The sequence below is a fragment of the Salvelinus fontinalis genome, chromosome 1, assembly GCF_029448725.1.
Source record: "Salvelinus fontinalis isolate EN_2023a chromosome 1, ASM2944872v1, whole genome shotgun sequence".
In the NCBI taxonomy this organism is placed as follows: Eukaryota; Metazoa; Chordata; class Actinopteri; order Salmoniformes; family Salmonidae; genus Salvelinus; species Salvelinus fontinalis.
This window is the reverse complement of record NC_074665.1, coordinates 59,190,308-59,218,120: the sequence shown is the minus strand read 5'-3', so window position 1 is coordinate 59,218,120 and position 27,813 is coordinate 59,190,308. Positions and strand designations below refer to the sequence as shown.

Sequence of the window (27,813 nt, the reverse complement as noted above, 5' to 3'; positions counted from 1 at the left end):
GCATTTCGGGCACATGCCAGATGGGCTGGTCTAGATTTAGCCTAGTGGCCCTGACAAACTTTGATTTTTGGCACAAAATTATAATTAAATGGCAAATATTGGTAGCCTCAAGGGAAACAATTAGCCGATACTGGGACCTTAAAAAATGGTCCGTTTGGGGGCATCAAAGGAGAAGAATTGTCCTGTGTGTTCCAAATGTCTGGGACGATTTTTGGTACGCTTCTGCCCCAAATTAAGTTGTTTTAAAAGTGCCTACTTATGTGCACAAACAGACATTTAATTCAGACAACGTTTGAACTGGAAAAGTTGTCAGTTCGTGGAGGGAGGTGGGTGTGACCAATTACGAAGAAAAGTGTCACAGTTCAACTCCAAAGCGATGAATGACTACAGAACTGCAAACGCCTAGTGTTACTGTACATGAAAAGGCAGGACTTCGATCAGTTAGGTAGCTAACGTTACACTGCTTAGTCCAGTTTAGAATGACTTTTGCCAACATCGAAATAACTTGGTCAAAATGTATTATCCACCCAACTCGTTCCTGAACTGGGGCAAACCAGAAATATTCTGCACTACTTTTAATAATGGGTAAGTAGTAATTACATACGAAATAACTTATTTGATACATTTTTGTTAGTGAGTAGACATACACGAAGACCGAACGAATATTTTACATCTTAAATACTATTTTGTAGTTTGAGGAAGCCAAACAGTGATACTTGAATTGAAATATAAGTACTGTACACATATAAGGGCCAACTAGGGTGCAGTTAAATGGATGCAATAAGAGTCATTATTTACATATTTATGGATACATTTGAACGATAACTTCCCTCTGAAATTGACGTTTCGGAAGTGAAACACGAATGACGCGCTGGCTGATAAATAAAAAAAATGTGTGGACTACAGAGCACTCGTGTAAAGGGCGGTTTACAGAGATAAAAGGAAGCATGCAATGTCAGCATGAGATTCAAGTCGAGCTTCCTGTTCCTTTTTGTATTTTTAAAAACGAAGTGTAAAACTTTTTCAAATCCAATAGTCTTTGAACCGTTGGCAATCTTACAAAGCCCTTTGGAGAACTGTCTTATTACGCACATTTAATTCTGCCCATCCAAAATATGAACGGAATGCATACTCAATATATTATTTATCAACATTTCTATAGGGCCCGTGTTTGTGATGAGACTAGAGTGCCGAGTCATATACTTTCATTTCTGAGTGACAAGAAGATAGGCGGGCGTGAGCTATTTAGAATGCAGCACCTGTTTCATGGACGTTATCCCAAGTGCACTGGTTCAGTTTAGATTGCAGTTCTTTCATTACCACAAACATAAAACGACTGGAAGAGGTGAATGCAAACACCCATCTATCCAATTCAGCCCATTCACCTCAGATGGGACAGGAGACAAGGACAGGTTGCCTCTAGATAACACATTTCCAAAATATTTAAGCCCTAGTGTTCCATATACTCTACAACCAAAAAGCTATGTATTTTCCCTGGCCTGAATGAAACAAATTTTCTGTCTCAGAATGAGTACTCTGGGACTTCCCTCTCTCTCTCTCATATCCATTCATGTGGTTTATGTTTGGCTCAGTTAGCTGGCTACATTCATCAGATAAGCTGTGAATAGAACAGTCATTTTCATATTGCTCTTCAGAAACCACAAAGGTGACCTTAATCTAAAGTTCCTCCCTCCCTGTATTCTGTGTTTTAGCTTAGGTAGACTGAAAGACAGGTCCCACCCAAATCAGTTTACATTTAAGATGGACAGAAAACCAACTGTATTTACATGCACGGCACACAGTTGACAGAATTACACTGAGCGAGGTCATCTTCTCTTCCCATGATTGATGGGAGTGGAACTAGAACACATTCTGGTGATTCTCATTTAGAATGAACTCCCCCCTTGTATTAGCTTCATCAACAGGAGCTGCATTTTGCTGTATCACAGGATGGAGGTAATGGTAATTCTGCAGAATAGTGTATGTCTTTTTGTACTTGTGGAGCTCTGGTCATTGCATACTGAAAACGCTAAACAGAAATAGTTGATGGTGGTTGGAGCTTGTGGCACTATATGGTTAACAGTTGTGAAGGTTCACATGTAAAACCTAGTTTTGTAACGATACGTCAGTTTACAACGGCACCCCAGTCTGTTTTTAGTCAGTGGGACTGGTTTCCAGTAAAAACCTGCCATTGTTGAGTAGAAGAGAAAAGGAAGTGGTGGCCTTGAAACTTGCATTCATAAAACAAGGTGTGTAGTGTTGAAATGGCAGTCTGAGTCTGAACACGTTTGATTTTAGTATTGTACTCCAAACTGGTGTCAGTACTGGTGGTGCAATAGTCTAATATTCACAACTTGAATAAAGCTAATGTTGAGTATATTGCGTTTAATATCTACCGTTATGGAGAAGAGCAATAAAAGAGGAATTGGCCAATAGGTAATCAGAACAGTTGATGAAGTGATAGCAAAGTGAAATCCTTAAAATCATACTTCAGAATAAATTGAAATCTTTTTGGTGTTTAGTATTTTATTAGGATCTTCATTAGCTGTTGCAAATAGAGGTCGACCGATAATGATTTTTCAACGCCGATACCGATACCGATTATTGGAGGACCAAAAACATCCGATACCGATTAATCGGCCGATTTGTTTTTGTTTATTTGTAATAATGACAATTACAACAATACTGAATGAACACTCATTTTAACTTAATACACTGCTCAAAAAAATAAAGGGAACACTTAAACAACACAATGTAACTCCAAGTCAATCACACTTCTGTGAAATCAAACTGTCCACTTAGGAAGCAACACTGATTGACAATAAATTTCACATGCTGTTGTGCAAATGGAATAGAGTAAAGGTGGAAATTATAGGCAATTAGCAAGACACCCCCCAAAACAGGAGTGATTCTGCAGGTGGTGAACACAGACCACTTCTCAGTTCCTATGCTTCCTGGCTCATGTTTTGGTCACTTTTGAATGCTGGCGGTGCTCTCAATCTAGTGGTAGCATGAGACGGAGTCTACAACCCACACAAGTGGCTCAGGTAGTGCAGTTCATCCAGGATGGCACATCAATGCGAACTGTGGCAAAAAGGTTTGCTGTGTCTGTCAGCGTAGTGTCCAGAGCATGCAGGCGCTACCAGGAGACAGGCCAGTACATCAGGAGACGTGGAGGAGGCCGTAGGAGGGCAACAACCCAGCAGCAGGACCACTACCTCCGCCTTTGTGCAAGGAGGTGCACTGCCAGCGCCCTGCAAAATGACCTCCAGCAGGCCACAAATGTGCATTGCCCTGTGTAGGGTGCCGTCTTTCGGATGGGACGTTAAACGGGTGTCCTGACTCTCTGAGGTCATTAAAGATCCCATGGCACTTATCGTAAGAGTAGGGGTGTTAACCCCGGTGTCCTGGCTAAATTCCCAATCTGGCCCTCAAACCATCATGGTCACCTAATAATCCCCAGTTTACAATTGGCTCATTCATCCCCCTCCTCTCCCCTGTAACTATTCCCCAGGTCGTTGCTGCAAATGAGAACGTGTTCTCAGTCAACTTACCTGGTAAAATAACGGTAAAATAAAAAATAAAATAAAAAATAACACACAGAAATACGAGCCTTAGGTCATTAATATGGTAGAATCCGGAAACTATAATCTCGAAAACAAAACGTTTATTCTTTCAGTGAAATACGGAACCGTTCCGTATTTTATCTAACGGGTTGCATCCATAAGTCTAAATATTCCTGTTACATTGCACAACCTTCAATGCTATGTCATAAGTACGTAAAATTCTGGCAAATTAGGCGGCTCAAACTGTTGCATATTCACTGACTCTGCGTGCAATGAACGCAAGAGAAGTGACACAATTTCACCTGGTTAATATTGCCTGCTAACCTGGATTTCTTTTAGCTAAATATGCAGGTTTAAAAATATATACTTCTGTGTATTGATTTTAAGAAAGGCATTGATGTTTATGGTTAGGTACACATTGGAGCAAGGATACGCACCGCATCGATTATATGCAACGCAGGACACACTAGATAAACTAGTAATATCATCAACCATGTGTAGTTAACTAGTGATTATGATTGATTGATTGATTGTTTTTTATAAGATAAGTTTAATGCTAGCTAGCAACTTACCTTGGCTTCTACTGCATTCGCGTAACAGGCAGGCTCCTTGTGGAGTGCAATTTAATCAGGTGGATAGAGCGTTGGACTAGTTAACTGTCAGGTTGCAAGATTGAATCCCCCGAGCTGACAAGGTAAAAATCTGTCGTTCTGCCCCTGAACGAGGCAGTTAACCCACCGTTCCTAGGTCGTCATTGAAAATAAGAATGTGTTCTTAACTGACTTGCCTAGTTAAATAAAGATTAAATAAAGGTGTAAAAAAAAACGTCCAAATCCGTGTCCAAAAATACCGATTCCCGATTGTTATGAAAACGTGAAATCGGCCCTAATTAATCGGCCATTCCAATTATCATAATATCATATTGTATGCTTTCTTGAATTTGTTCTGCATTTGGAGATTGTGAAAAGACTCCTGGTGGCATTTTTGCTGGGGTAAGTGTGTGTATCAGAGCTGTGTGTAAGTTGACTATGCAAACAATTTGAAATTTTCAACACATTAATGTTTCTTATTAAAAGAATGAATGAATTAAAAGAAGAAGTGGTGCAGTCAGTCTCTCCTCAACTCTTAGCTAAGAGAGACTGGCATGCACAGCATTAATATCGGTGGAGGCTGCTGAGGGGAGGATGCCTCATAATAATGTCTGGAACAGAGCGAATGGAATGGCATCAAACACATGGAAACCATGTGTTTAATGTTGTTGATACCTTTCCACTTATCCCGCTCCAGCCATTACCACGTGTCTGTCGTCCCCAATTAAGGTACCACCAACCTCCTGTGATTAATTTTAGCCCTCTGATTACAACGAAGAGCAAGACATGCCACTCTGTTCTGGGCCAGCTGCAGCTTAACTAAGTCTTTCTTTGTAGCACTTGACCACATGACTGGACAATAATCAAGATAAGACAAAACTAGAGCCTGCTGGACTTGCTCTTTGGAGTGTGGTGTCAAAAAAGCAGAGCATCTCTTTAATATGGACAGACCTCTCCCCGTATTTACAACCATTGAATCTATATGTTTTTACCATGCACCAATTATTTTGGTCTCTTTAACTTGTTCAACAGCCACATCATTCATTACCAGATTCAGCTGAGGTATAGAGCTTAGGGAATGATTTGTACCAAATACAATACTCTTAGTTTTAGAGAACTTCAGGACCAGTTTATTACTGGCCACCCAGCCCAAAACTGACTGCAACTCTTTGTTAAGGGTTTCAGTGACTTCATTAGCTGTGGTTGCTGATACATATATGGTTGAATCATCAGCCTACATGTACACACAAGCTTTGTTTAATACCAGTGGCAGGTCATTGGTAAAAATAAAAAAGAGTAGAAGGCCTAGAGAGCTGCCCTGCAGTACACCACACCCTGAATGTTTGACATAAGAGAGGCTTCTATTAAAGAAAACCTTTTAAGTTCTGTTAGATACAGTTGAAGTCGGAAGTTTACATACACTGACACGGAACCCAAACCGGCTGCGCGCGTGTGCCATTGTGCATAAATTTATTTTGCCCCCCCACACCAAACGCGATCACGACACACAGGTAAAATTATCAAAACAAACTCTGAACCAATTACATTAATTTGGGGACAGGTCGAAAGGAAATGCACAAATGAAATGCACAATGACCTCTACTCCGACAATTAATCCACACATAAAATGGCCAACCGAATCGTTTCTAGTCATCTCTCCTCCTTCCAGGCCTTTTCATCGTTTAACTTATATGGTGATTGCATCTAAACTTTCATTGTATTACCACGACTACCGGCAAAACAGTTCGTCTTTCAATCACCCACGTGGGTATAACTAATGAGGAGATGGCACGTGGGTACCAGCTTCTATAAACCAATGAGGAGATGGGAGAGGCAGGACTTGCAGCGCGATCTGCGTCAGAAATAGGAATGAGTTCTATTTTAGCCCTTGGCGTCGCAGACGCTCATTGGCGCGCGCGAGCAGTGTGGGTGCAATAATTGAATAACAAGGATTTCTTCATTTATTTTGCGACGCTCGCGCACGCGACGTGTCCGGTCTGGTCAGCATGTTAGGTTGGAGTAATTAAAACTTGTTTATCAACCACTCCACACATTTCTTGTTAACAAACTATAGTTTTGGCAAGTTGGTTAGGACATCTACTTTGTGCATGACACAAGTAATTTTTCCATCAATTGTTTACAGACCGATTATTTCACTTATAATTCACTGTATCACAATTCCAGTGGGTCAGAAGTTTACATACACTGAGTTGACTGTGCCTTTAAACAGCTTGGAAAATTCCAGAAAATGAAGTCATGGCTTTAGAGGCTTCTGATAGGCTAATTGACATTATTTGAGTCAATTGGAGGTGTACCTGTGGATGTATTTCAAGGCCTACCTTCAAACTCAGTGCCTCTTTGCTTGACATCATGGGAAAATCAAAAACAAATCAGCCAAGACCTCAGAAAGAAAATTGTAGACCTCCACAATTCTGGTTCATCCTTGGGAGGAATTTCCAAACACCTGAAGGTACCACATTCATCTGTACAAACAATAGTACGCAAGTATAAACACCATGGGACCACGCAACTGTCATACTGCTCAGGAAGGAGACGCATTCTGTCTCCTAGAGATGAACGTACTTTGGTGCGAAAAGTGCAAATCAATCCCAGAACAACAGCAAAGGACCTTGTGAAGATGCTGGAGGAAACAGGTACAAAAGTATCTATATCCACAGTAAAAAGAGTCCTATATCGACATAATGCGAAAGACCGATTAGCAAGGAAGAAGCCACTGCTCCAAAACCACCATAAAAAAGCCAGACAACGGTTTGCAACTGCACATGGGGACAAAGATTGTACTTTTTGGAGAAATGTCCTCTGGTCTGATGAAACAAAAATAGATCTGTTTGGCCATAATGACCATAGTTATGTTTGGAGGGAAAAGGAGGAGGCTTGCAAGCCGAAGAACACCAACCCAACCATGAAGCATGGGGGTGGCAGCATCATGTTGTGGGGGTGCTTTGCTGCAGGATGGACTGGTGCACTTCACAAAATAGATGGCATCATGAGGGGGAAAATTATGTGGATATATTGCAGCAACATCTCAAGACATCAGTCAGGAAGTTAAAGCTTGGTTCTTCCAAATGGACAATGACCCCAAGCATACTTTCAAAGTTGTGGGAAAATGGCTTAAGGACAACAAAGTCAAGGTATTGGAGTGGACATCACAAAGCCCTGACCTCAATCCTATAGAAAATTTGTGGGCAGAACTGAAAAAACGTGTGCGAGCAAGGAGGACTACAAAACTGACTCAGTTACACCAGCTCTGTCAGGAGGAATGGACCAACATTCACCCAACTTATTGTCGGAAGCTTGTGGAAGCCTACCCAAAACGTTTGACCCAAGTTAAACAATATAAAGGCAATGCTACTAAATACTAATTGAGTGTATGTAAACTTCTGACCCACTGGGAATGTGATGAAAGCAATAAAAGCTGAAATAAATCATTCTCTCTACTATTATTCTGACATTTCACATTCTTAAAATAAAGTGGTGATCCTAACTGACCTAACACAGGGATTTTTTACTAGGATTAAATGTCAGGAATTGTGAAAAACTGAGTTTGAATGTATTTGGCTAAGGTGTATGTAAACTTCCGACTTTGATGTTGAAAAGCCATAAAACATACATTACCAGTTTGGACACACCTATTCATTCAAGGGTTTTTCTTTATTTTTACTATTTTCTACATTGTAGAATAATAGTGAAGACATCAAAACTATGAAATAACACATCCAGTTGAAGTCGGAAGTTTACATTTACCTTTATATTTGAGATCCTTCAAAGGAGCCACCCCCTTTGCCTTGATGACAGCTTTGCACACTCTTGGCATTCTCTCAACCAGCTTCACCTGGAATGCTTTTCCAACAGTCTTGAATGAGTTCCCACATATGCAGAGCACTTGTTGGCTGCTTTTCCTTCACTCTGGGGTCCAACACATCCCAAATCATCTCAATTGGGTTGAGGTCGGGTGATTGTGGAGGCCAGGTCATCTGATGCAGCACTCCATCAGTGTCTTTCTTGGTAAAATAGCCCTTACACAGCCTGGAGGTGTGTTGGGTCATTGTCCTGTTGAAAAACAAATTATAGTCCTACTAAGCGCAAACCAGATGGGATGGCGTATCGCTGCATAATACTGTGGTAGCCATGCTGGTTAAGTGTGCCTTGAATTCTAAATAAATCACTGACAGTGTCACCAGCAAAGCACCCCCAAACCATCACACCTCCTCCTCCATGCTTCACGGTTGGAACTACACATGCGGACATCATCCGTTCACCTACTCTGCGTCTCACCTAAAATGTGGCCTCATCAGACCAAAGGACAGATTTCCACTGGTCTAATGTTCATTGCATGTGTTTCTTGTCCCAAGCAAGTCTCTTCTTATTATTGGTGTCATTTAGTAGTGGTTTCTTTGCAGCAATTCGACCATGAAGGCGCAATTCACGCAGTTGTCTCTGAACAGTTGATGTTGAGATGTGTCTTTTACCTGAACTCTGTGAAGCATTTATTTGGCCTGCAATCTTAGGTGCAGTTAACTCTAATGAACTTATCCTCTGCAGCATTGGTAACTCTGGGTCTTCCTTTCCTGTGGCAGTCCTCATGAGAGCCAGTTTCATCATAGTGCTTGATGGTTTTAGCAACTGCTTTTGAAGAAACTTTCAAGTTCTTGAAATTTTCCAGATTGACTAACCTTCATGTCTTAAAGTAATGATGGACTGTCGTTCCTCTTTGCTCATTTGAGCTGTTCTTACCATAATATGGACTTGGTCTGTATACCACCCCTAACTTGTCACAACACAACTGATTGGCTCAAACACATTAAGAAGGACAGAAATTCCACAAATGAACTTTTAACAAGTCACATCTGTTAATTGAAATGCATTCTTGGTGACTACCTCATGAAGCTGGTTGAGAGAATATCAAGAGTGTGCAAAGTTGTCATCAACGCAAAGGGTGGCTAGTTTGAAGAATCTCAAATATTAAATATATTTTGATTTAACAATTTTTTGGTTACTACATGATTCTATGTTTTATTTCATAGTTTCAATGTATTCACTATTATTCTACATAGTAGAAAATAGTAAAAAATTAAGAAAAACTCTTGAATGAGTAGGTGTGTACAAACTTTTCACTGGTACTGTTTGTTTTCTCAGCAACAGGTTATGGTCAATAATATCAAAGGCTGACTGAAATCTAACAGTACAGGTCCCACAATGTTCTTGCTATCAATTTATTTCAAACAATCATCAGTAATTTGTGTCATTGCAGTACATGTTTGTGTCAGTGCAGTACATATTTGAATCTAATGAAAGTGTATTTTCTATAAAGCAGTGAAGAGCTGTTCTCCTCTTGCTCCTGGTGATGGGTTATGGTATGCAATATCAGATACATTAGGTTTTAGTGCCATCTAGTGAACATTTTTAGAGACGTTGGCTTTTACCCTTCCACTTGGTAGGGTTGTGTCTCTGTCTCAAGGTGGCACTGTTTTCACAGTAACCGTAGAAGAGTTTTTCCAATAATGATGTGAGCACCTCACAATGGTCAAATCATAATGGATAATGATGTACATTGTTGTTCCCACTAACACAAACTTTTTCTCAGTTGCTTACTAAAAAGTAAATTGATGGATTTGTCCTTTATCAAGACTGTTGATACACTAGGTGAAAATGTAATTCTGCTTTGATAACATGCAATCACCTAGTCTCTTGTATATGTACTGAGCCCTGTAACATTGTGTTGCATGTCTAGTTACTAGTATACCAGTATCAACATGGTAAATGGGAAACAGTAGAGTATGTTCTGTACTGTAGTGTAGGTCAAAGGTCATCCATCAGATGTTGACTGGCTCTCATTCAAGGGAATGTGGGGAGTGTGTTATCATGGTGTCTGTGATAGATCTCAGAATATTGACTTCCTCATGAAATCACACCCAACATCATTGTCTGTCTGAATGCTTCCTGCCCGCCTGCCTGGGCTGGGCTGGGCTGGTGAGCTGCTCTATTCTCTCTGTCCCCTCTAGGATTGGAGGATATTGATTGGTTGTTTTGTGTCAGGTAGATTTATTGACAGGCATATTCTAAGCAGTGGGGAAGGAGGGGATGAGCAGTGAGAAAGTGTACAAACCAGTTTCACACTGTAGATTATTATAATGAGGACAGGGACACAGCTGTTGGCCTACACTGGCCTACTTTTCCTGACAAAGACATTGTGTGTGTGGGGTGTGTGTGTCTGTTCAGTATGCACGTGAGGGATTTCAGTTCCCACTTATTGTGTAAAATGGATCGAACTAATACATATAAGACATACATAACATAACATAAGACTTCATGCCCAGTCATTTTGTTGGCAGGTGTGGGGCTCTATTTCTTTTTCTACAAACTATAGTGATTTGTAGAATGTGTTATGAGAGACTAATGTAGTCAGATGGTCGACTAGGGCTGTGATGATTATGGATTTTTGGGGAACAATTGTCATACAAATGACCATGGTTATTGTCATAAAAGTCTTTTTATTTGTTTTGCTTGTAATGCATCTTTGAAAATGAGCTACAGTATACAGTACATACCTAATGAATACAGCACAGCTTTGGTGACACCCCCGTCTCAAAAACGAATGGTTTTGACCGGTTGGAACTTTTGGAAATTAAGCTTTTCCTCCCGACCATGCCGTTCTTCTCGTAAAATAATTACCAATTTTACCCACTTTATGTGAAGAGAAAAAAAAGTGGTTTTTGTGCCAGCCCGATGGTCGACATCACTCCCTGTACTAGGATAATACTAACATCCGGCTATTAACAACTCTGGGTGTCTCAGAACAGGCTTTACTCCTCCACTATACCTCCCACAAATTCATATTATTCCCACCTGTGGTGTCTCATCGTTGGTGGTCAGACACACTGTGAATCACCCACACAGTACAGTAGTTTATTTTGTCTGGAGTTGGAACTGAGGGGTAGGAAAGGAAAGTTGTGCATGCAGTCTCACCCCCGCATATCTGACATGGTAGTGTAATTAATGAAGAATATGTCTGTGACCTGGCTGAGAACTAACTCTGTTAATCCTAATCCAGTCCTGACTCAGTTCCTCTTCTCCCCCGATTTAACCCAGACCTCCTGTAGGGCTGTAGAACTGTCCTCAGTCACGAGTTTGAAATGTCTCTACATTTCATGTAGTTGCCAAGTGGGCAAACATACACCATTCATAGTTCCTACTCTCACATCAAGGTCATACTGTAATTCCAGTATTTTTTGTTTCCCATTATGGACTGGCTCAGTGCCTATGTGGGTGTGTGACAGAGTGTGGGAATGTCTGTTTTTGTAGCATCATGACTGACTCATCTCTCTCAGTTGCAAAAGGCTCTTCCTGTGTACCAGATGACAAGCGCATGTATGGAAGTACAGAAATATATCGTTCTTAGGCCTCGAAAAGGAGCTTACTTAAAGATGCACTATACAAAAATCACTCCGCCATTTTGTGGTTACAAAAATTCAAATTGTTCGCCTAATTTCAGTTTATGTGACAAAACAAGCAAGTATAGTGTAGAGAATAATTGTTGCGTCTAAACCACTGTTAAATATCTTTTCCATAAACAAACATGTTGTAATGTAAAAATGTGAAACATAGAAATAGCGCATATAGAACACATCTACCGCTTCTTAGACTTGCTTTCAATGAGAAGGACAGATCTTTACTGTTAAGTTTTTATTGTTTTTCACCATAGAAACAACACGAATGACAGTACATGCAGTACAGAACAAAAAACAGGGGAAGGGAAGTGCATCAAATAGAGTTACAAGGTTTCTACTTTGTACAAATGATCTTGGCAGATATTCAAGTATGGACTACAGGATTAAAACTTGAATGTGTACATTTCCAGAGTCCAATAACTTGCGTACAGTGACCTAGTGACCATGTAAACGTAGATTGAAGTCCTTGAACAGGCAAGCTGCACGTTCCATGTATAAAAGGTCTAAGTAGTCTTCCGGCCAGCGGCCCACAGAAAAGCAAGTTGGTTTAGGTTCTTTCCAGTTAAGAAGAATGATTCTCTTGACTGAAAGTATATAGACAGTATATTTTCTGGGCTTTGACCAAGTAAACACGAGATGGGGCGGCAGGTATCCTAGTGGTTAGAGCATTGGGCCAGTAACCGAAAGGTTGCTGGATCGAGTCCCTGAGCTGACAAGGTTAAAAAGGCTGTTGTTCTGCCCCTGAAACAAGGCAGTTAACCCACTGTTCCCCGGAAGGCCGTCATTGTAAATAAGAATTTGTTCTTAACTGACTTGCCTAGTTAAATATTTAAAAAATGGAACACCTTGGAAATTCAACTTAAAAAATGTTGGACAAAACTGAAATAACTTCAGACCAAAATGTTTTCACTCCAGGGCATTCCCACAATATGTGAAGTAAAGAGCTGTTGCTACCACAGTTGTGCCAGCATAAGTTAGATAGATTTTAATACATCTTTGAGATACGTACATGGGTGATATAGGCTAGACACTATACACATGATCTTATGCCTAACACATGTTGAAGTGGTCAGACCCCTTCTCCAAATAGTGTCCCATTGCGATGGGGACATTGTTCAAGTCACACTCCTATGCTAACTGAATGGGAGAATATGCATTTGGGACGGAGAAAAACAACAGTCTATAAATGCCTGATACAGTTCCTCTCTTGGAGGCAGCGTTGCTGAGGTTCTGATCTAACTCTGTACCCGAGTCAGATTCAGCATCCTCCTTTTTACGAACAGTACATATAACTGTCTTAAGCTGTAGGAATGCTAAACATGAAGAATCGCTCAAACCTAAATCTGCCTTCACTTGGGAAAAGTGTAGACAATCATCTTTAACAATCTGATCAATAGATGAAATACCGTGGCTATGCCAGAGTATTATTCAAAGTGTTTTCCCCAGCTGTAAACAGGGGGTTATGCCAGATGGGACAGGATGGAAGAGAAAGACCTTTTACACCCAACCTTCTGCACATCATCTTAGCAATGCTACATGAGAACCTGATAATTACACTGTCAAAGGCAGTAGGGGGTTTGGGGCAGTACCACATTGATGCCAGGGAAACAGACCTGTGTTCAGACATTATCCTGCCAATCTTATAGATTTATAAACCCATGTAAGGGGATATCTTGAATTATGTGACAACTAGTAGATTAATACAACTGAGACACCCAGCCCACCTTTGAATCTAGGTGCAGCCAGTTTCCAAACCCTATCCTGGGTTTCTGATTGTTCTATGAGAACTGTGAGGAGAGAGTTTGTACCTCCTTAAACCATGACTGGAACTGGACAGGGATGAAAGAGATATCACAGGCTAGCCTAGGTAATACATTCATCTTCAAAATGTCAGCTCTGCCCCATAAAGATAGGGGGAGAGTTATCCATCTCTTAATATCATCACTGACGACCTGGGCAACTCTAGGTCCATTTAGACTGAATATCTTGGTTATGGGGAATACTATATTAATTCCTAGATACTTCATGCCACTAGTCTTCCAAACAAATGGGGAACCCACTAAGTCAGCCTGAAATGTGTGTGGGTTGAGAGGTATAGCCTCACTCTTACTCCAGTTGATCTTGTATCTTGAGAGGGAGCCAAATGAGTCAGTCAGCTTTAAGACTGCTGGTAGGGAGATTGGAGGGTTACTAAGGGTGAGTAAGATGTCGTCAGCATATAGATTTAATTTGAACTCATGTTCATAAATGCGCACACCTGAGATGGTCTTTTCAGCATGTATCGCACATGTCAGGGGATCTAAGAATAAACTAAATAGGAGTGGACTAGCGGGGAAACCCTGTCTCACACCTCGTGGAGACAAAATTAGTCAGACACTATTCCATACGTTTTGACGGACAAGACCCAACTAATGAACATGGGACCAAAGCCAAACTTGGTGAGTGTATGAAACAGGTATGAGAATGACAGAACTGTAACTTACATTTATTTGTATGTGAATTTTGTCAGGTCGCCCAAAAAGTTACATTTTGCAGTTCTTAGAAATAGCATGCCTGTCCATTGTTCCAGATTTTTATGAAATATGACCTAAAATGAATTACAATATGAATTAAATAGATGTCCTTCCAAAAAAGTATAATTAAACATGTTAAAAATCAGCTTTTCTCTGTGACCCTGATTGGCCTGCTTGGAAACAACAGGGTTGTTGGGTGTATATTGGTAAAAAAAAGGATTTGACCGCAAAGCCAATGAAACGCCCATACACTTTGATATTCAAATTAGCTCCCACGTGGGGGCACTGGGGCAGACTGGCCGAGCCCGGCTGCACCAAGTCAAGTGATGGATTCAGGATGCACAATGGAACTACTAGGGCACTTTAACAGCAATAAATGCAGACTGATTATTTCATATGATTGAGTCATTTCTGTCCTTTGCTTTGTCACTATATTCCTGATATTTATTTTGTTAGCTACCTAACTAGCAAGCCGTGAAGCTAGCTGGCTAGCTACTGCTAGTACCTACAGTACCAGTCAAAGGTTTGGACACAGCTACTCATTCCAGGGTTTTTCTTTATTTTTAATAATATCTACATTGTAGAAACGCTGAAATAACACATATGGAATCATGTAGTAACCAAAAAAGTGTAAAACAAATTAGATTCTTCAAAGTAGCCACCCTTTGCCTTAATGACCTTCTTTGCACACTCTTGGCATTCTCTCAACCAACTTCATGAGGTAGTCACCTGGAATGCATTTCAATTAGCAGGTGTGACTTGTTAAAAGTTAATTTGTGGAATTTCTTTCCTTAATGCATTTGAGACAATCAGTTGTGTTATGACAAGGTAGGGGTGGTATACAGAAGATAGCCCTACATGGTAAAATACCAAGTCCATATTATGGCAAGAACAGCTCAAATAAGCAAAGAGAAATGACAGTCCATCATTACTTTAAGACATGAAGGTCAGTCATTGCGGAACATTTCAAGAACTTTGAGTTTCTTCAAGTGCTGTCGCAAAAACTATCAAGCGCTATGATGAAACTGGCTCTCATGAGGACCGCCACAGGAAAGGAAGACCCAGAGTTACCTCTGCTGCAGAGGACACGTTCATTAGAGTTACCAGCCTCAGAAATTGCTGCCCAAATAAATGCTTCACAGAGTTCAAGTAACAGACACATCTCAACATCAACTGTTCATAGGAGACTGCATGAATCAGGCCTTCATGGGCGAATTAATGCAAAGAAAACACTACTAAAGGACAACATTAAGAAGATAAGACTTGCTTGGGCCAAGAAACACGAGCAATGGACATTAGACCGGTGGAAATCTGTCCTTTGGTCCGATGAGTCCAAATGTGTGATTTTTGGTTCCAACCGCCGTGTCTTTGTGAGACGCAGAGTAGGTGAACAGATGATCTCCGCATGTGTGGTTCCCACCACGAAGCGTGGAGGTGTGATGATGTTAGGGTGCTTTTCTCGTGACACTGTCAGTGATTTATTTAGAATTAAAGGCACACTTAACCAGCATGGATACCACAGCATTCTGCAGCGATACGCCATCCCATATGGTTTGTGCTTATTGGGACTATCATTTGTTTTTCAACAGGACAATGACCCAACACACCTCCAATCTGTGTAAGGGATATTTGACCAAGAAGGAGAGTGATGGAGTTCTGCATCAGATGACCTGGCCTCCACAATCTCCTGACCTCAACCCGATTGAGATGGTTTAGGATGTGTTGCACCGCAGAGTGAAGGAAAAGCAGCCAACATGTGCTCTACATATGTGGGAACTCCTTCAAGACTGTTGGAAAAGCATTCCAGGTGAAGCTGGTTGAGAGAATGCCAAGAGTGTGTAAAGTTGTCATCAAGGCAAAGGGTGGCTACTTTGAAGAATCTTTATTTGTTTAAAATGTTTTGGTTACTACATGATTCCATATGTGGTTTTTCATAGTTTTGATGTCGTCACTATTATTCTACAGTGTAGAAAATAATAAAATAAAGAAAAACCTTTGAATGAGTAGGTGTGTCCAAACTTTTGACTGGTACTGTATATCAGTCAACAATGGCTAACTAGGTTTCCTCTTGACATAACATTTAGCTACAAACCATAGGATTGAAGATAGAATGGAATGGCGAGGTGATTGTTGTGTGGAGGATCTGCTTTGACTTGCTTTCTTGTTGGCTAGCCAGCTAGCTAAGTTAGCTGCGAAAGCTAACTGCTTCCAAACAGCCAGCGGGCCGGGCCAACTGTTACAAACCACATCATTTGAAATAGTAGTGACTGGCGAGATAGTTGTTGCATAGGCTTTGTCCTGTATGCTAACACCAGCTGTGGATTGCTTGGTTTGCTAGCTAGCTTGCTTGTATGCAGTGAGTGTGCACTCCTGAGCCTGTGTCTCCCATAGTCTCGAGAAGGATACTTTCCCCAACCGGAGAATTTGGAAAACAGCAAAAAGCTGCTGGACTAATCACATACAGACCTGTATGGCAAAAGAGGATGATGTCATTATCCCAGCAAATTTCAAGCATTTTTTAAAATTGTTTTTAACTAAAACAAGTTTGAGATGGGGTTATACGGAGTGTTTGTTCTCTAATTTATTTTTTGGCGACAACTACAAGTAAAGGACGAGTCAACAATATTATTTGGGTATGAGCAAACAGAATATGAGCTTTTACTAAATAAAAAAATCTAGCATTGCAAAGACCAAAAACAGTCTTACAATCCCCCTTTATCTTATGAACTGATGGACATACCGTGTATGTAACTTTACATATAGTATGAGCTCCTCCATGACAGAGCAATATCTAGTGAAAGAAGGATTCACAATGCACATATCTGTAGAGACCAGCAACAACAGGGCTATGAGTCAGAAGTTAGATTCAGTGGTGAAATGACTGTGTAGTGACATGCTGGATATCTGTGTGTTCTGAGATACCAAGCAAATAGACATGGGCAGGGGCGCAACTTTCAATGGGGACGGGGGGGACATGTCCCCCCCCCACATTCTGAAATTGCATTTTTGTTCCCCCCAGTATTATCATTGGAATGGGATACAAAACGATGCAACGTTGTGCTTTAGGACCATTCGGAGGCCTCCGAGCGGTCGGGTAGGCTGTTTGAGTGTTTAAAATAATAATAATTATTATGTCCCCCCCACTTCTAAAACCAAAGTTGCGTTCCTGGGAATAAGTATCGGTTAGGGACCAAAATCACGTAGGACAAATGTCCATCCTATCTGCTTGTGGTAGAATGCTAAATACAGTATCTTTTTACGAGTTGTCTTCCCTTTTAGAAAAATTATAGGGTAAGGTGAATAGTGCAAGAGCAGCAATCAGAGCACAACCCTTTATTTTCTTTTTGATAAGAAGTTAGCATTCTTTACAGTTCACATTGACTTGAGTGGAGAGAGCCAAACCCTCCTATCCTCCTTCACGCATTTACACTGAGCAAGCATTTCCAAGTCATAATGTCTCTACAGTTTTTATTTGATGTTTAAAACATACTTCTCTGTACATATACATAGTACATACTTTGTTTCTTATTAAAACAAGCCATGGCAGCATTCTATATGATGTACTAATATACTGTAGCCTGTGTGTGTGTTGTATGGAATGGGACGTACACCAGCGTGGGAACTGCAGCAGAGGAAGTTTCTATTTACAGAAGAGCTCCTAGGTTCACATGGAAACTTCTGGAGTGCCTATTTAATTTGATTTGTATTTATTATTTATTTATTCAGGGGAAACCCATTGAGACCAGGGTCTCATTTTTAAGTGAGCCCTGGTCACAGTAATAAAACAATCAAATACAAAGTGAAGCAAAACAGCAATCAATACAATGTGAAGCAAAACAGCAATCAATACGATGCGAAGCAAAACAGCAATCAATACGATGTGAAGCAAAACAACAATCAATACGATGTCAAAAAAAGTATAATAATATAGGACAACACAAAATGTAAGAAAAACAGTTACATTCCTCAGCTACTAGGTCATCAATCATCACTTTAAATTGCCCGAACAGCACCAGAAGGTGAGGTGCATTAAAACTAAAAGGGGATTTACCTAATTTGGCGGAGACCCAAGGAACCTCAAGAGTTAACCAACCCTGTGAACAGGATGCAGTATCAAAAGGTTGGCTGGTCGTCATTAAAGTCCCGTAGGTCATGTCACTATTCCCTTTTTGTTGTCAAAGCTTTACTACACAAGCTTCCGATTTACCTAAGTTTGTTGGTGTAGTATAAAAACATGAGTTACCAAACCCGTTCCTAGTGGGCTGCTCAGCTGCAAAGGCCTGGGATACTGATGTATAACATGATAATGGCCAAAGAATCTCCTCCTGTACTCTACTATCATCACACAAAAGGTTATCGCGATGACGGAGGCATGGTATGCATTTGTCCAACTGAGACAGGTGTGCGTGCATGCGCACACTCATATACAGTGCCTTCGGAAAGTATTCAGACCCCTTGACTTTTTCCACATTTTGTTACGTTACAGCCTTATTCTAAAATGTATGAAATATTTTTTTCCATCAGAAATCTACACACAATACCCCATAATGACAAAGCGAAAACAGGTTTTTATAAATGTTTGCAAATTTATTAAAAATAAAAACCAGAAATACCTTATTTACAAAATAATTCGAACCCTTCGCTATGAGACTCGAAATTGAGCATCCTGTTTCCATTGATCATCCTTGAGATGTTTCCACAACTTGATTGGCGTCCACCTGTGATTAATTCAGTCGATTGGACATGATTTGGAAAGGCACACACCTGTCTATATAAGGTAACACAGTTGACCGTTGTCAGAGCAAAATGGCAAGATCCTATGGTCACTCTGACAGAGCTCTAGAGTTCCTCTGTGAAGATGGGAGAACCTTCCAGAATGACAACCATCTTTGCAGCACTCCACCAATCCAGCCTTTATGGTAGAGTGGCCAGACGGAAACCACTACTCAGTAAAAGGCACATGACAGCCCGCTTGGAGTTTGCCAAAAGGCATCTAAAGACTCTCAGACCATGAGAAACAAGATTCAACTCTTTGGCCTGAATGCTGAGCGTCACATCTGGAGGAAACCTGGAACCATGCCTATGGTGAAGCATGGTGGTGGCAGCATCATGCTGTGGGGATGTTTTTCAGTGGCAGGGACTGGGAGACTAGTCGGGATCGAGGGAAAGGTAAACGGAGCAAAGTACAGAGAGATCCTTGATAAAAACCTGCTCCAGAGCGCTCAGGACCTCAGACTGGGGCAAATTTTCACCTTCCAACAGGACAACGACCCTAAGCACACAGCCAAGACAACGCAGGAGTGGCTTCGGAACAAGTCTCTGAATGTCCTTGAGTGGCCCAGCCATAGCCCGGACTTGAATCCGATCTAATGTTTCTGGAGAGATCTGAAAATAGCTGTGCACCAACGCTCCCAATCCAACCTGAGAGCTTGACAGGATCTGCAGAGAGGAATGTGAGAAACTCTCCAAATTCAGGTGTGCCAAGCTTGTAGTGTCAAACCCAAGAAGACTCGAGGCTGTAATCGCTGCCAAAGGCGCTTCAACAAAGTATTGAGTAAAGGGTCTGAATACTTATGTAAATGTTATATTTCAGTTTTTTATTTGTATAAATTTGCAAAAATGAATAAATACCTGTTTTTGCTTTGTCATTATGGGGTATCATGTATAGCTTGATGAGGAAAATAACGATTTAATCTATTTTAGAATTAGGCTGTTGCGTAACAAAATGTGGACGAAGTCAAAGGGTCTGAATACTTTCCAAATGCACTGTACACACACACAAAGTGTATGTCCAACTCATAGGTCAATTTAATTTCTCCCCCAACCCCCTCAATCTGGTTCAGGAACACACACTGTCCCACATCCAGTCTTCCCATGGTTCAGTGTGGATTCCTGAGAACTTGACCAGTCATTAGGGGAGTTATGACATGCATGCAAAGATAGGAAGTGGTAATTTTGGTGAGTCAGCTAAGGCATGAGCGATTGTGTTCTGCTAGCTGCTCACTCTGTTTTTGCTCTCTCTGACTCATCTGGATATCTGTAATCTTCTTGGGTGGGGGTGCTGTTTGAGTGGGTCATTCAGCTATGTGTGTGGGCAGGGAACCGGTCTCACTCATTGTGATGAAACTGACCTATTTCAGATGGATGGAGTCTGTCTGTTGTTCTTTGTGTTCAGAGGGTCTGGGTTCTTAAGAGGTCCAGGAGGGAGTGAGTGAATGGTAAGCATATGCTGGGTCATCCATGTTTGAGTGTCGTTTGTGTTGTCAATTTCTTTAGTGTTTGACGATGTTCCTACTATTAGGTTAAATGATATCGAGATCAGATGGATGTCTGCAGGCGTATTACTACTTCAAATGATTGACATAATGATTTCTGTCTGAGTAGTAATATATGCTGCCTGCCAAACTTAACCACAAATTGTATTCATTTGGCAGACCAACATGGCATAATGCATTAATTGCAGCTGACTTTCAATTGAGAATTCAGTTTTTCTCTCAGTCATTTTTTTTAAATGTAGGCTACAGGACTCAAATTTTTGTAAGTTGCACATCACTCTACATTTAAAAAGTTCACTACTTTCAAGTAATTTCATTTCTAAACTGCGTTATGTGCGCTTCTTGTAAATGTGTAGTCAGCATAATGTACTGTATGCACAATGAATCTGTAATTGGCATATTCAAAGTAGAAGTGGAATCAATTTTATTTAACACTTGACAAGATCACCTAAATGTGTCCAAAGACAATATATGGTTCCCCTTCTACTCAGTCAGTTTATCATCAAGTTATCATCAAGAACACGTCCAAACATGGACAATCTTTAAACAGATGCATCTCATTGGTTGTTTGCTAGATTGATTAACCAAATGTTTTCTGTAAGGCATAGTATAAGAAAAGTCCCTGTAATGTACTGTACACATATACTTTATAATGGAAAAACTAGTAGTGACGTGTAATGAAGTGTATAATAAAGAGTCACACTGTCTGACCCAAATCAGATGTTTAAGCTTTTAGTTGAAGTGGGAAGGAATTTGGGGTGAGGTGTTTTCTGTAATATATGGGTCTCTATGGGTTACAGAATCCCCCATGCTCCTTCTGGTTCTGCTTCTACTGCACCCATTTACTGTAAATGGAGTGTCTGTTGTGTTGTGGGCGTCTGTTAAGTGCTGGTAGTTTTGGTATTATTACCAGGGTGCAGACCAAGACCAGTGTAGCGTGGGTAGTTGCGCGTGGGAGGCTATGACTGAGATTACTCAGCATTCTGTTACTGGGCAGAAAAAGGGAGGCCTCCATGACATCTGCTACCTAAATTGTATAATTTTTATGTATCAGATAAATGCTGCACAAATTTTACATTTTGTATTGGCACTATGCCCCTTATATACACTATCTTCCTCTCTTATATCTTATTTCTTGTGTTTATTTTTTATTTTTGATTAGTTATAATATTTTGATAATGAAAACTGCACTGCTGGGTAGGACTTGCAAGTCAAGCATTTCACTGTACTCGTGCATGTGACAAATACAACTTGTTGAGTAGTTTTAGCAATAAGGATTGGTCTTGAAATGTAAGCATGTAGGCTTGTCTATTTCTGTAGATTAGATGTCAAATGGCATAACTATTGATACTGAAGGTTAAATACAGTATTTTTTTAGCAACCTTAGCAGGTGTAAAAGGTCTCTGTGTAATGCGCATGTTAACATGACTTAAAAGCTTTCTTCATACGGTGCAGAACTTGTCAGTTATCACATTGTGTGGGTTGTGTTTACAATTTTAATCTTCTTTCAGAGTGGGAGGTTTATGATTCCCTGTATAGATGATGTCAAATAGAAAATGTATAAATGTCAAGTTAATGTCACTGATGTATGTATATGAGTAGTAGTAGCTTAGTGTCAGCGTCCTGAGGGAAATGGAAGTCGTCATGAGTTCTGGTCAGAACTCAATGATTAATACCTAAACAATGACCTTTTCATTACATCAGATGTGTGTATCTAGTAAGACACAGCAGATTTCTTCAAAGAATACAGGCCTAATGTGTGTGTGAGGCTTTCAGTGTGTGTCAAGGGATTCAACAGGAATGATGGTGGTTGAGCTCTTACAGAAAAACCACATGATTTCACGTGGAAAATCACATGATTTCACATGAAATTTCATGTGGAATCATGTGAAAACGTGGTTTTGGAACTTCACATGTGATCACAGGTTTTCACATGTAGTTTCATGTTACCACGTTGCTTTACATGTTGCAACCTGTTATCACATTAACTTCACATAAGATCAAATGTGATCACATGAAAACATGTGTTTTTGGAACACTTCACATGTGAAATTCATGTGTTTTTTCCATAATGGTAGTTTAAGCCCTCTGGCCTTGATTCAAAAGAAACACAAAACCTTTTTTTCCCTACAGCTTGGAAATATAGATTTACCAGTAGTTAAACGACTAAAATATTTAGTTGTATATGTCACATTTTGAATAACTGTTTTGGACTCATCAGTTTTTAAACTACAGTATGCTTGCAATATGGACTATGGGATTCAATTGTTTTCACAGTGGCACTATATTTATAGAATGAAACAAAAGAATAGGGTTAGACAACGACATGCTTATTCAACAGTTTATTTTGACAAAGACATCGACACAAATCAAATCAAAGTTTATCAGAGGTTATAGTTGGTCCAGTGAAATGGTTGTGTTAATAGCACCTAACAGCAGCAAAAAATGTCAAACAAGTACACAAATAAACAAAAACAACAAATCACGAATGTCAGAACGAATCCAGTTAACAGAAATAACACTTTGTAAGTAATCTAAATGGAACCTATGTGTATATACACGAAAACGATCAACTAATAATGATATATACAGCGGTAGATATATTACAGGGAGCTATGCTGAGAATCCAGTGTATAAACAGTGTAACTAAATGCAATGTACAGTAGTAGATATATTAGAATGAGCTATGTGAAGAATACAGTGTGAAAAACAGTATAAAAGAAACAGTCCAGTGTTTAATGTCTCTAGGCTATATACATGGCACAGCAGTGTTGGCTGTATGAGTGTGTGTGTGTGTGTGTGTGTGTGTGTGTGTGTGTGTGTGTGTGTGTGTGTGTGTGTGTGTGTGTGTGTGTGTGTGTGTGTGTGTATGTATGTGAGTGTTTATATGTGAGTACAGGAGTCTGCATGTGTATGAGGTGTGTGTGTGTGTGTGTGTGTGTGTGTGTGTGTGTGTGTGTGTGTGTGTGTGTGTGTGTGTGTGTGTGTGTGTGTGTGTGTGTGTGTGTGTGTGTGTGAACTTGTGTGTCTGTTTTGTGTAAGTGAGTCTATCTTTGTCTCTTACTACAGGAGATGGTGTGATGGCTTTTCAACAGTCTGATGGCCTGGAGATAGAAGCTGTACTGTCTTTGTCTGCTAGATGGTAGCAGAGTGAACAGACCATGACTTGGGTGGCTGAGCTATTTGATGATCATCTTGGCCTTCCTTTGACATCGAGTGCTGTCCTACAGGGCAGGCAGCATGCCCCCTGGCACCACTCCGCCAGGACTCTAACCTCCTCCTGTCAGGAAGGTGGAGGTGATACAGTGGCTTGCGAAAGTATTCACCCCCTTGGCTCAATTAAAATTGATTTTTTGGGGGGTGTATCATTTGATTTACACAACATGCCTACCACTTTAAAGATGCTAAATATTTTTTATTGTGACACAAACAAGAAATAGGGCAAAAAAACTGAAAACTTGAGCGTGTATAACTATTCACCCCCCCCCCCCAAAGTCAATACCTTGTAGAGCCACCTTTTGCAGCAATTACAGCTACAAGTCTCTTGGGGTATGTCTCTATAAGCTTGGCACATCTAGCCATTGGGATTTTTTGCCCATTCTTCAAGGCAAAACTGCTCCAGCTCCTTCAAGTTGGATGGGTTCCGCTGGTGTACAGCAATCTTTATGTCATACCACAGATTCTCAATTGAATAGAGGTCTGGGCTTTTACTAGGCCATTCTAAGACATTTAAATGTTTCCCCTTAAACCATTCGAGTGTTGTTTTAGCAGTATGCTTAGGATCATTGTCCTGCTGGAAGGTGAACCTCCATCCCAGTCTCAAATCTCTGGAAGACTGAAACAGGTTTCCCCTCAAGAATTTCCCTGTATTTAGCGCCATCCATCATTCCTGACCAGTTTCCCAGTCCCTGCCGATGAAAAACATGGTATTCTCGGGGTGATGATAGGTGTTGGGTTTGCGCCAGAAATAGCGTTTTCCTTGATGGCCAAAAAGCTACATTTTAGTCTCATCTGACCTAAGTACCTTCTTCCATGTGTTTGGGGAGTCTCCCACATGCCTTTTGGCGAAGACCAAACGTGTTTGCTTATTTATTTTTTTAAGCAATGGCTTTTTTCTGGCCACTCTTCCGTAAAACCTAGCTATGTGGAGTATACGGCTTAAAGTGGTGCTATGGACAGATACTCCAATCTCCGCAGTGGAGCTTTGTAGCTCCTTCAGGGTTATCTTTGGTCTCTTTGTTGCCTCTAGGATTAATGCCCTCCTTGCCTGGTCTGTGAGTCTTGGTGGGCGGCCCTCTCTTGGCAGGTTTGTTGTGGTGCCATATTCTTTCCATTTTTTAATAATGGATTTAATGGTGCTCTGTGGCATGTTCAAAGTTTCTGATATTTTTTTATAACCCAACCCTGATGTACTTCTCCAGAACTTTGTCCCTGACCTGTTTGGAGAGCTCCTTGGTCTTCATGATGCAGCTTGTTTGGTGGTGCCCCTCGCTTAGTGGTGTTGCAGACTCTGGATTCTTTCAGAACAGGTGTATATATACTGAGATCATGTGACAGATCATGTGACACTTAGATTGCATACATGTGGACTTTATTTAACTCATTATGTGACTTCTGAAGGTAATTGGTTGTACCAGATCTTATTTAGGGGCTTCATAGCAAAGGGGGTGAATACATATGCACACACCACTTTTCCATTTAAAAAAATATATATATTTATTGAAACAAATTTATTGAAAAATGTGTGTATGTCCATTACATTAAATCCAATTAAAAATTCATTTAAATTATAGGTTGTAATGCAACAAAATAGGAAAAATTCCAAGGTGGATGAATACTTTTGCCAGGCACTGTATGGTCCTTGACTAGCCTCTAAAAAAACTTCATGATGACAGAGGTGAGTGCTACGGGGCGGTAGTAATTTAGTTCAGTTACCTTAGCTACCTATGTAGTTCGATTTGTGTTGACTGCTTGTTGAGGCACGGTTGACAGTTTAATAGATAGAGAAGCATCATCATCATCATTATCATCATCTCTCTCTCTCTCTCTCTCTCTCTCTCTCTGACAGATAATGTATCATGGGTGGGAATAGGAGATTGGTGCAGGGATTATGTGGGGTTTTTGGAAACTGAAACAGTGTCTTGCTAATAATTTGATTCACAGTAATAGTGACATTTGGTACATGAAAGTGTGGTTGTGCTTAAGGGGTGTCTTGTCCTTCCAGAACTGATTGGCAGGTTATTGCCAGTAGATGGCGTTACAGTCCCAGGAAAGCCTCTGAGCTCACTGACTGCAATGAAAAGGGCAATTCGACATTTTATAACACCTCATTCTACTTTTTTCGTTTCAACATGGACTTGTAATGCAACGATAACCGAGTAAAATATCTTATTTCATATATGAGTAACGTTTATATAGGCATGTATATATGACATTAGAATAGGCCTATATTGAGTGTGGTGCAATAAAGCAGTGGTTCTAGAACACAGTTTACTCATATACCTGCTGTCCATCCGCATTGCGGTTTATACAGTCTCTACATATACATACATTATTAGCCTGCAATATCTGTAGTGTTATTTCTGACGAAACGACAGGCAAATGTGGAAACAACATTGATTCAACCAGAGTGTGGGGAAATACTATTTTCATGGCACTTCGATACCGAAGTGACATTTTCGTAGCAGGTTAGGAGTCTGATGTTATGGTTAGGAAAATAGTTAGGTTTAGTGAAAATGCTATCCTAACCTGCTACGAAAATCACTTTGTATCGAAGTGTGTGTCCCTCATTGTGTGCGCAGTGGGTTACTTTCATAAATTGTCCACTCAGAAAACGCCAAGTCATCTTCTTCAGAATGTTTTGCTAAAGTGATTTCAGATAAGAATGGTAGATATGATATAAATCATATTACAGTCTCATACTAATGTTCTATAATTGTGTCAGTCTATTTAATTTGGTTATTACGATAACAATAGCCTACACCACATCTTATTTCAACGTTTTGAAATTCAGAATAGATTTGGAAATTATTGATGGATGTTATTCAACTAAGCTACTCAAATATCTTGCTTAACAATGTTGGCCTAATTGTAAAGAATCGTATAACCGAAAATTAAACGTAATGTTTGATGAATTAATCGAAATGTCATAGATCTACAACTCTTATGTGCCATTTTGTTTTGAGAAAACAGGTTGATATGCACAGTAGCCTAAACCTAATGAATGAACCAAAGGCTATTGTATTATTTATTTTTTTAACTTTGAGCGCAAAATGTATAATAGAAAACTATGCAAGGCAAGCTACCACTAATTATTGCTTATCAAATCATATTTGTCACATGCGCTGAATACAATGGGTGTAGACTAACGTGAAATGCTTGCTCACCAGCACTTCCCAACCATGCAGTGTTTAAAAAAATTGTTACACACGAGGAATATATATGCACAATAATGAAGTGATAAGGGCTACAGAGAGCACCAGTAACAGATCAATTTGCAGGGAGGGGTACCAGGTATTTGAGGTAGACTAACATGAAGACAGGGTAAAGTATGTTATGAATTTATGCAAGCCCTTTTTATTTGGTAAAAAAGTACAACTTAATATAAGCCTAGTTGCAAATAACCTACTAGTGTAGATACAATCCTGGTTAGGCCTATATATCAACTCAGAAAATAACTGTTATTTTTTGTTTTGATTAGGCTATTTGCATCCGTAACATCAGTTGCGCAGGTGTAGACAAAAACACTGAAACTATGAGTTTGTTTATTTATAGGCCTACTGCTTTCTGAACCAACAAATCCATCAAATGTCACAAACAGTGCTGAGACTGATAAGAAGTTGATAAGAATAGACCTTACCTGACATTTAGCTAACTTGGTGGAGGTTTGGATATAACTATTTTGTGCAAATGTATGCAGCTTGCAGCACTGTCGGGAGAGGTAGCCTTGAGGTCAATATGAAACACCTACAGTATCTATTTGTTTTGAAACATTCATACATATTTTACTGGTGAATATATATCAAATAGAAAGATTTTGAAAATGATCATTGTGATAATGAAATACTGATTTAGAAGAGCACTATTTCCCTGGAAGCAAACGTCAATATCCAAGATTGAATGAAGCAATGTAATACAAATGAGATGCATATTTATTCTGTAATAGGCCCACTTTAACACTTGTAAACCATGAAAAGGGTTCATTTGAAAAAGTAGGACATGACAAAAATGGGTTAGGATTTTGTGGCAATGATAACCAGGCTTGATTTGGGAAAAGTCAATGACATGGTCTCTCACAGATCTGTAGTCACTGATACCATAAATGGGTGTTAAAGGATGTGTGTTTAATGTCACATAAATTGAACTTGTTGCCTTCAGTAAAAAAAAAGTCTTATATTTGT

The 27,813-nt window shown here is 40.0% G+C and overlaps 1 long non-coding RNA gene across 2 annotated transcripts in view; it reads left to right on the top strand.

Annotated features, from left to right (window-relative positions):
• Positions 1 to 305: 305 nt before the first annotated feature.
• The window catches only part of LOC129858635 (uncharacterized), a 40,686-nt gene continuing 13,178 nt past the window's right edge, over positions 306 to 27,813 (top strand). Inside the window, exons 1-2 of one of the 2 annotated variants that reach the window (XR_008760060.1) lie at positions 306 to 585; positions 23,483 to 25,310. This is a non-coding gene — a long non-coding RNA (uncharacterized LOC129858635). The remainder of the gene's footprint in view (positions 586 to 23,482; positions 25,311 to 27,813) is intronic. The other variant, XR_008760059.1, reaches the window with a different exon arrangement.